General features: G+C 36.0%; 1 pseudogene; it reads left to right on the plus strand.

The window, feature by feature from the left end:
- Positions 1–6,073: 6,073 nt before the first annotated feature.
- LOC128315414 (60S ribosomal protein L27a-like) lies at positions 6,074–8,650 on the plus strand (annotated as a pseudogene).
- Positions 8,651–8,998: the final 348 nt, after the last annotated feature.

Consider the following 8,998-nt stretch of genomic DNA (forward strand, 5'->3'; position numbering starts at 1 on the left):
GAGAGAGGGAGAGACAGAATCCAAAGCAGGCTTGGCACTGTTAGCGAAGAGCCCGATGTGGGGCTCAGACTCACAAACCGTGAAATCATGGCCTGAGCCTAAATCAAGAGCCAGATGCTTAACTGACTGAGCCACCCACATACCCCATCTTCATTCCCCTTATTACAGAATGTAAAGATGTATTAACTTTTATTTGTTCAGTTGTTCGTTTTAAATTCTATAATTAGTGTATTAACATAATTTAATACACTGACAGTGGAATTAAACATTCATGTGCCTTCTCCCGTTCACTTGGCCCCATCTGCTTCCTGGGGTCTTGGACACTTGATCAGTGGAGATCTCCATCACCCTGTGAAGTCACCTCATTCCCAAATACCACTTGCTGCTTCTGGTTTCCCTGGCAGGAAGTCGGGCATTATTGCACCTGATGAGGGGAGATCTGCAGCACCATCTAAACTATGCTGAACTCAACTAAATACATGACAGTTCCGTCTCTTCCCACTGGTTCTGCATTCAGATGAGCACTGAGTATTGCACATAAGATCTGTCTTTCCCAAAGATTCTTCAGATGCAACGAGTAACATGACCCAGAAGTACAGGGAAGTTAACTTATGAGGAAAAAGTTGACCACTGAGGAATAGGAGATGAGAGTGAGCTGATTCTCTAGTCTACTCCCCAGCCCACCCCCAACTGTTTCACAGTGCAGATGTTCCATGTGGCCTGCCAGGACATGTCCCCAGCTATGCTTTCCCGTGAAGCGGTGCCAGCTCCTTCCTGCCCCATATTGTTTTTGCTTTCCTTACTTCCCTGCCTCATTTTCTGGTTTTTCTCACTCCTGCAGCCCATTGACTATACTCTTCCCCTCAGTCAGGCATTAAGATCCAAGCTTTACCTTAACCTCTGTGTTTTGGGAAACCTGGGTTTTGACAGATATATTTTTATTTTAAAATAAATCCCATAGAGATTTATAAGATATAGGAGTAAAAAAAATAATTCCCATTCTTTTTCCATTTTTCCAGATTTTGCATAGACACTTTAATATATTTAAGGCAGATAATAATATGTATTTTTTTGCTTTGTGGAGTTTTTTCATATAAATGGAATAATCTTGTATGTATTTTCCTGAGTCGATTTCTTCATAAAACTATGACTTTTGGACATTGTTCTATGCCAGCGTATAGTGTTCTTTCTCATTTTTTAAAACAGTATTCCGTAACATGGATGTACCATATTGATTTAACCCATTCCATTTTTAACTCACATGTACATGTTTCTGATTTTTTGGTGTTACAAATAATGCTGCAATAAGTTTTTTGGAAATGCTTGTCTGGAATAGAGAAATATGTAAGATTGTTGGACATGAGTGTTATGCACATTATAAATTTTACCAGCCACTCTTAACTCCTACATCTCTCATCATCTGTATATATTTTTACTGTGATCAATTTCACTGATTTTTCAAACTCAATAGCACTGGATAATAAACCTCTACTTATGCCATGCCCATACATGAAAGAACATTTCGTTGTTATTTTAATTTATATTTCCTTAATTAGGAGGACAAACAGCTTTTCATATTTCCTAGTCCCTAAAAGTTCTTCTAAGAAAGTCTGTTCTTATTCTTCCATCATGCTATCTTTTGGGCCCACATGTATGATGAGCTCTATGGGAATTTTTGACTCTTTTGAGCCCTTCTTGCTACTGAGGTACTGATTTTTTTTAAATTGACTTTTATACAAGATTATTATTAGCAAATAATTATTTTTTGTGGGTTCTCACTAGGTTTTACTATCAAGTAAATATTTCTGTTTGACTTTATGCCTCATAGAGTTCAACACTTAACCATCATTTTTAATGTGATTGCCTATAAAGTTCCTTATTAATCTCTGTTTCCAAAAACATTTTTTATTTTAACTTTCATTATTCTGTTATGGCACAAGCAATTGCATACTACAAAAGTGGAAATTAAAAAAAAACACCTTCATACATGTTAAAATTTTTGCCATAAAACTTTTTAGACATTTTCTATGAATATATTTGCAAAGATGCACATTTTTTCAAAAAATGGTTTACATAATACCTATTGTTTTATAGCCTGCTTTTCCCACTTAGCTGTGTAATGCAAACATTTCTTGAGTATATCTGTTTTTTTCACAAGTGTTGCAAGGGAGGGATACTTCTTTTTTTTTTTCAGTATATGAAATTTATTGTCAAATTGGTTTCCAGACAACACCCAGTGCTCATCCCAAAAGGTGCCCTCCTCAATACCTATCACCCACCCTCCCCTCCCTCCCACCCCCCATCAACCCTTAGTTTGTTCTCAGTTTTTAAGAGTCTCTTATGCTTTGGCTCTCTCCCACTCTAACCTCTTTTTTTTTTTTTTCCTTCCAAGGGAGGGATACTTCTAAACATTAGAACATCTTCAGTTTTGCCTTTAGAGATGAATAACTTGGCTCAATATTAAGCTATTGGGACAGAAAGTTTTCTCTCAACTCTTTTTGCCAATTATTATAGGAAAAAAAAAAGAGCTGTGTCAGCTATTATTTTTCTTTTCTTTTTAATGTTTATTTTGAGAGAGAGAGAGAGAGAGAATTTGTGTGAGCACATGGGAGAGGGGCAGAGAGGGAGAGAGGAAGAGAAAGAGAATCCCAAGCAGGCTTCCCATACTCAGAGCAGAGCCTGACATGGGGCTTGATCTCATGAACCATGAGATCATGACCTGAGCCGAAATCAAGAATTGGATGCTTAACCGATTGAGCCACCTAGGCACCCCAAGCTATTCTTTTTCTTTATAGCCATCATGTAAAATTTTTGTCTACACTATTTTTACATTTATGGATAACAAATCCATAATGTAACTTATCAAATCTTTTATCAGTTAAATTTCTTTTTTGTTACTTGACTGTTTCTTTTCTTTTATATATATATATGTTTATATATATATATATACATATATGTATATATATATTTGTATATATGTGTATATATATATACATTTATATGTGTATATATATATTTGTGTGTGTGTGTGTGTATGTATATATATATGTATATATATATATACATATATATATATGTGTATATATATATATATATATTTGAGAGAGTTAATAGTGTAGTGGCTAACAGCAGACTCTGATGTCAGATGGCCTTGGTTGTTATTCTCTCCCTACTAGCTTCGTGACCTTGGACTAATAATTTTTCCTGCAGTTTCTATATCTATAAATATGATGAGGATGGAGTATTGAGATAATTAAGTGGGTAGAATGCTTGTAAAGTGCTTTAAAAGATGCTCTGTGTTAACTATTGTTGCATTCTTAGATTTTTTTTTTTTAATTTTGCCTACATAGCTATCATTTAAGTTTTTTTCTTTTTCCACAGTATTCTGGGATATTTCAAGCACGTCCACTACATCACTTGTTTCATTTCTCACAGTGTTAATATCATCACTTGTGTCTTTAAGTGTAGATTTTAAATCTGTTACTGCATTTTAGCTTGAGGAAACAATCCTTTCTTACCTAATCTATATCTTATATTAACTTAATATATATATTAAGTTAAATCTAATAATTACTAAATTATCAAAATTCTCTTTCTTCCATTGGAGCTTACATTTGGTGTAACCTTTCCAGAAGTCAGCTATCTTTTCTTTTTGTTTTTGTTTCTCTTTTTCTTTTTTGATTTATTCACTCTTGGTATTTGGCAACACACCAGGTATGTGCCTTGCCCTTTGGTCTCCAGAGCCTGTTTACTTTAGTGATGGTTAAGTCCACTTCCCACACTTATGGTTGTAATGGCCAGAATTTGTTCTTAGTTTTTACTTTCTGCAACTGTTTATCTAGTGTCGCTATCTAAGATGTGATTTACCTTTTCATTCCACTGCCTTCTATGACATTTTGAGCACATATGTACATTAAAAACCACAATCTTCAATATCCCCTGCTTCCACAAATCTTGTCTCTACCTATACTTGTCATGAATCACTTGTAAGAAGTATACTTTCTAGAAATAAATGTGTCATTACTATTGGCCCACACTCTATTCCCTATCCAGTTTCCAGTTTCTAGTGCAGGATTGGACTAGATGTAGAAAACAAAGTCCAAATGGTGGGTTGGGATGTGGAGTGGGAAGAAGCCCTCCACCTGCTTTGAAAACCTGCACTTAGAACTAGGGACGTATAGGTATTCCTTCTGGAGAGTACACTTCTGATCCAATGAGTTGTGATGAATTAGTTTCTTACCTAAGCATCTACTGCATAACGTGATACATGGTAGCTACAAATGTATATTCCTTTTTCTTCATTACGGTGGGCAATGCCACTGACTTTGTATTTAGTGAGGATTCTTCCCAAATGCTTCCTAAATCCTGGTGTTAGTTTACTGTCAGTCTTAGTTTCTAGTGTAATGTTATCTTTTCATTTCCTTTATATGGTGAATAGTGAGATTTATCAGATGCTTTCCAGCCTTTTCATACTGAATTATATATGTATGTTTTAGAAATAATGCTCGGGTATCAGATAGGGAATAAGGTTGAGGAAACAAGAATAGTTAGTAGGCTACATTCATGATTTTAATCCTAATGAAAAAGACTTGAACATTAGTAAGAGGACTAAATAGAAGAAAGATTGAAGAGAGATTTGGTGGTATAATGACAATGCTCACCCATCAGTTATTTGTCACGTCCGGGAGATTGATGAATAAGAAAAAGGCGCCGACAGTGGCTAACAGATTGTAAATTGCACTATTGATTCAATAATTTAGTGTGGCGGGTGGGTAGCTTGCAGGGCAAGAAACTTAAAAATTTAATTTTTGACATGTTAAGCATATGGAGTCTGCTGAATGTGCATTTGAAGATATTCAGAAGGTAGTTGTAACTATGGATCTATGGTTTAGGAGATCCGTTAGAATAGGAGCTATGCGTTTGGGAATTACCAGCATATGGAAATAGGATTAGAGTGAATAAATGTTGTTTGCAAGGGGGCAGATGATGGGGAAAATCAGGACTGTAGGCAAGGAGATCGGTTAGAATGTTCAGTAGTCTAGGAAAGAAATTATCACTGATCTCTCCAGAACAGTAATAAAGTAAATAGAGGTAAGATTAAACTTTCAGGAAGCCTACTTTGAATGTAGGCTTAAAAACAAGGTAGGGAGGTTAACTACGTAACTGGAAGAAATCATCTGTTTGGGCTGCAGCAAGTGTAATGGAGCATTGAGCCTAAGGAAAGAAGTGAAAATTTGGAATGTTCAACATGAGCGAATAGGAGGCAGGGATAAAGACCAGGGGCAAATGAAACATTACAATCCCCAAAGAGGCCAGAAACCAGAAATTTGTAGGGGGGGGGTCACAGTTTTTCACAATAAGTGATTTTCATCTTGTTTCCTGGTTAACAAGGAAGAAGGTAGATTGTTGCACTGTTAAAAGTTTGCAGGTTTTCTGGACAGGGGCTACAAAACGACCAAGGACCATGTACTGGGAAAAACACATTAAAAATATGAGGCTATAGGGGTGTAGGTTGTGTAGAGAAGCAACTAAAGCAATGTATGTTGGAGATGGAGGATACATAGTTAATATTCTAGGAGAGAAAAGTGAGACGTAAAGGCAACAGAGACCTTAATTTGGTTGAAGATAGCATGTCTTCGTTTTTGTAAAAGAAGTTCAGAGGAGGTAAGTTGCAATGAATGGTAAAAATGAGATGTTTGTATTTAGATTTCATATACTCCGTTTCTTTCCATCTAGGGCAATGCTGGATATCGAGTTCAGACCGTATATGAATGAACAAAAGGTGGCTTTACTGTCTGAAGCAAAGAATAATAGGATAGTGGTACCTTCTAGGATGTGATCTTTCCATTTTTGTTCATGTGGCCTAGCATCACCTATATAGATCTATGCAGAGTTCTTAGTTGCAGTTTGGCAATGGCCTGATATATCCATGTAATAATTATCCTGTGTGTAATAATAGAGGTGGCTGTCAACAATAAATAAGTCAGATGACTGCCTGACGCTGTTTGATGGCTGAAGGAAGACACTTCAACATCTTTATTATCTGTTTACCTTGGCTATGCTGTCTGAAACTTTCCTTGGAATACTTTCCTTGGATTCACTTTCTCAGAAATAGAAACCTCATGATGGCAGTGAATTCACCTTGTGAAAGCACCTTTACACGGGCAGAAAAGAGTGACCAAGTCAAAGTGCTGCGTGCATGACTGGAGGATGAGGATTATAGTGGTTACAGCAAAACCACAAATTATTATTGCTATTAGTTTTAATATAGGCTAGTTTTTATATTCCTAGTGCCTTACAATTTAATAAAAATGAATTATAAGAATGAGTCTAGCCACTTGTAATTTTGCTTTACTTTCAACTTTGCAAAAAGTGTAGTAACATGTATGTAAATATATTTTATATAGATATAATATTTATAAACATTAAAAAAATTTTTATAGGTCAAATAACTTAATAAATGTAGCAAGTTAAACCAACTAACAACCTAAATATTTTTGTTGGAGTGGCAATTTGAGTGTGCTTCTCTGATGGTCTGTTTCCAAAGATAACTGCCTACTTTAAGTTCCTTTAGGGCAGGGATTTTGTTTTATTCATCATTTGGTACTCTGTGGTAAGGAAAGTGCTTTAAATATAGTAGGTGATCAATGACTTTTATTGCACGAATAGAAGAGAGTAAACAATTATAAACTAAAAGGAAATTAGTTTCAAATGTAAATTCTAGGGGAACACTTCCATTGATAGAAATGAGAATCCTGCTTCTTACCCAGGACCCTATCATGCAGTCTTGAAGAAGTGAAAACTGTGAATTCTAATATGTAATTATTGAAATAAACATTTCATCTTTTTTGTGACACCAAGTTAATAAGTAAGCACAAAAATCTGGTCTTGGCCAATTATGGTGTGGCCAGGAAGATAGCTTGACTCTTAACAGGGATTAGTTGGGATAGGCACACTATTTCCCATTGTCTCTCAAACCTTAGTCCTTTCCTCTGAGCTCGGAACAGACTTTTTGGCGATAATGCCTTTGTTTTTGAGTAGGAGGACTTGTTAGACCACAAACTTCCAGACTCAATTTTTGTATATCCTGATGAAAATTCTCAAATTTCTCTACTGAATGTAAACATATGTGCAATGTGTTTAAATTGAACTTACTGAGTTTTGGCAAAATTTCCCTCAAGTGAATAGGGTGGTGCATTTGTATTGATCGAGTTGTTTGGGACATTAAAGTGATAAGACACAGTAATCTAAATTTGGGATATACTAGTATGTCTGCCTCAGGCCACGACCTGTCCTGTCACTTTTGCTCCTTCTGGATTTACTGCCCTTTTTGCCTATTTGTCTGACATTTGACTTAAATCCCTTCATTTTGTTGTTTCTTTTGTATTTACATATTATGACCTTTCACCCTCTCCATTTGCATCTTTCTCAAACTATATTCCAGGGTGGCTACCCCAATCTAGATATAATGCTGATAACATTAAAAAAATGAATTAAACTCTTTTGTCTGGACTGCTGACATGCCATCCAGACTGGGGAAGACCCAGAAACTTTGGGGCCACGTGAACCACGGCCACAGCCAAATTGGCAAGCACTGGAATCACCCCAGAGGCTGAGGTAATCCTGGTGGCATGCATCACCACAGGATCAACGTTGGCAAATATCACCCAGGTTACTTTGGAGAAGTTGGCATGAGGCATTATGACTTAAGGAAGAACCAGAACTTCCGCCCAACTGACATCCTTGATGAACTGTGAACCTTGGTCAGTGAGGAGACAAGGGTAAATGCTGTCAAAAACAAGAATGGAGCTGCTCCTATCATTGATGTGGTGCGATCAGGCTACTATAAAGTTTTGGGAAAGGGAAAGCTATCAAAATGGCCTGTAATCATGAAGGCCAAATTCGTCAGTAGAAGAGCCAAGGAGAAGATTACGGATGCCTGTGTGTTGGCTTGAAGCCACATGGAGGGAGTTTCATTAAATTCTAACAAGTGCTTTTCAAAAAAGTAAATGGATTAAAAAAGTTCCAAGGGACCTCATAAAAAGCACCATGTAGATATGGTTCATTCCCAGAGTTTTTAACAAAAGGCTTACAATCCTGATCTAGACAAATGTAGATATGACAACTGAAAAACAATAGGTTGATATAATACAATTATAAATTATTACTATTTGAACCAAGCAAATGAACATCTTGAGTACATAAATAAAAATGAACTGCAAATTGGAGTAGAAATCAAGGATAACTGAGGTTATCCTTTGAAACTCAGAGTCAAAGGGGAAAATTCATAGGATTTCTTTTTTTTTTAACTATCTCAGCAGTTTTTTTCTTTATTATTAATTTTATTTTTTAAATTAACATCCAAATTAGTTAGCATATAGTGCAACAATGATTTCAAGAGTAGATTCCTTATTGCCCCTTACCCATTTAGCCTATCCCCCCTCCCACAACCCCTCCAGTAACCCTCTGTTTGTTCTCCATATTCAAGAGTCTCTTATGTTTTGTCCCCTCCCTGTTTTTATATTATTTTTGCTTCCCTTCCCTTGTGTTCATCTGTTCTCTGTCTTAAAGTCCTCATATGAGTGAAGTCATATGATATTTGTCTTTTTCTGACTAATTTTGCTTAGCATAATACGCTCTAGTTCCATCCACGTAGTTGCAAACGGCAAGATTTCATTTTTTTGAAGCCGAGTAATACTCCATTGTGTGTGTATATATATACATATACACATATACTTATACATATATATATATATACACACATATATATATATACATACACATATATATATATATATACACCACATCTTTTTTATCCATTCATCCATCGATGGACATTTGGGCTCTTTCCATACTTTGGCTATTGTTGATAGTGCTGCTATAAACATGGGGGTGCATGTGTCCCTTCAAAACAGCATACCTGTATCCCATGGATAAATACCTAGTATTGCAATCACTGGGTCGTAGGGTAGTTCTATATATTTTTAATTTTTTGAGG

Source organism: Acinonyx jubatus, chromosome B2 (assembly GCF_027475565.1).
Source record: "Acinonyx jubatus isolate Ajub_Pintada_27869175 chromosome B2, VMU_Ajub_asm_v1.0, whole genome shotgun sequence".
Lineage (NCBI taxonomy): Eukaryota > Metazoa > Chordata > Mammalia > Carnivora > Felidae > Acinonyx > Acinonyx jubatus.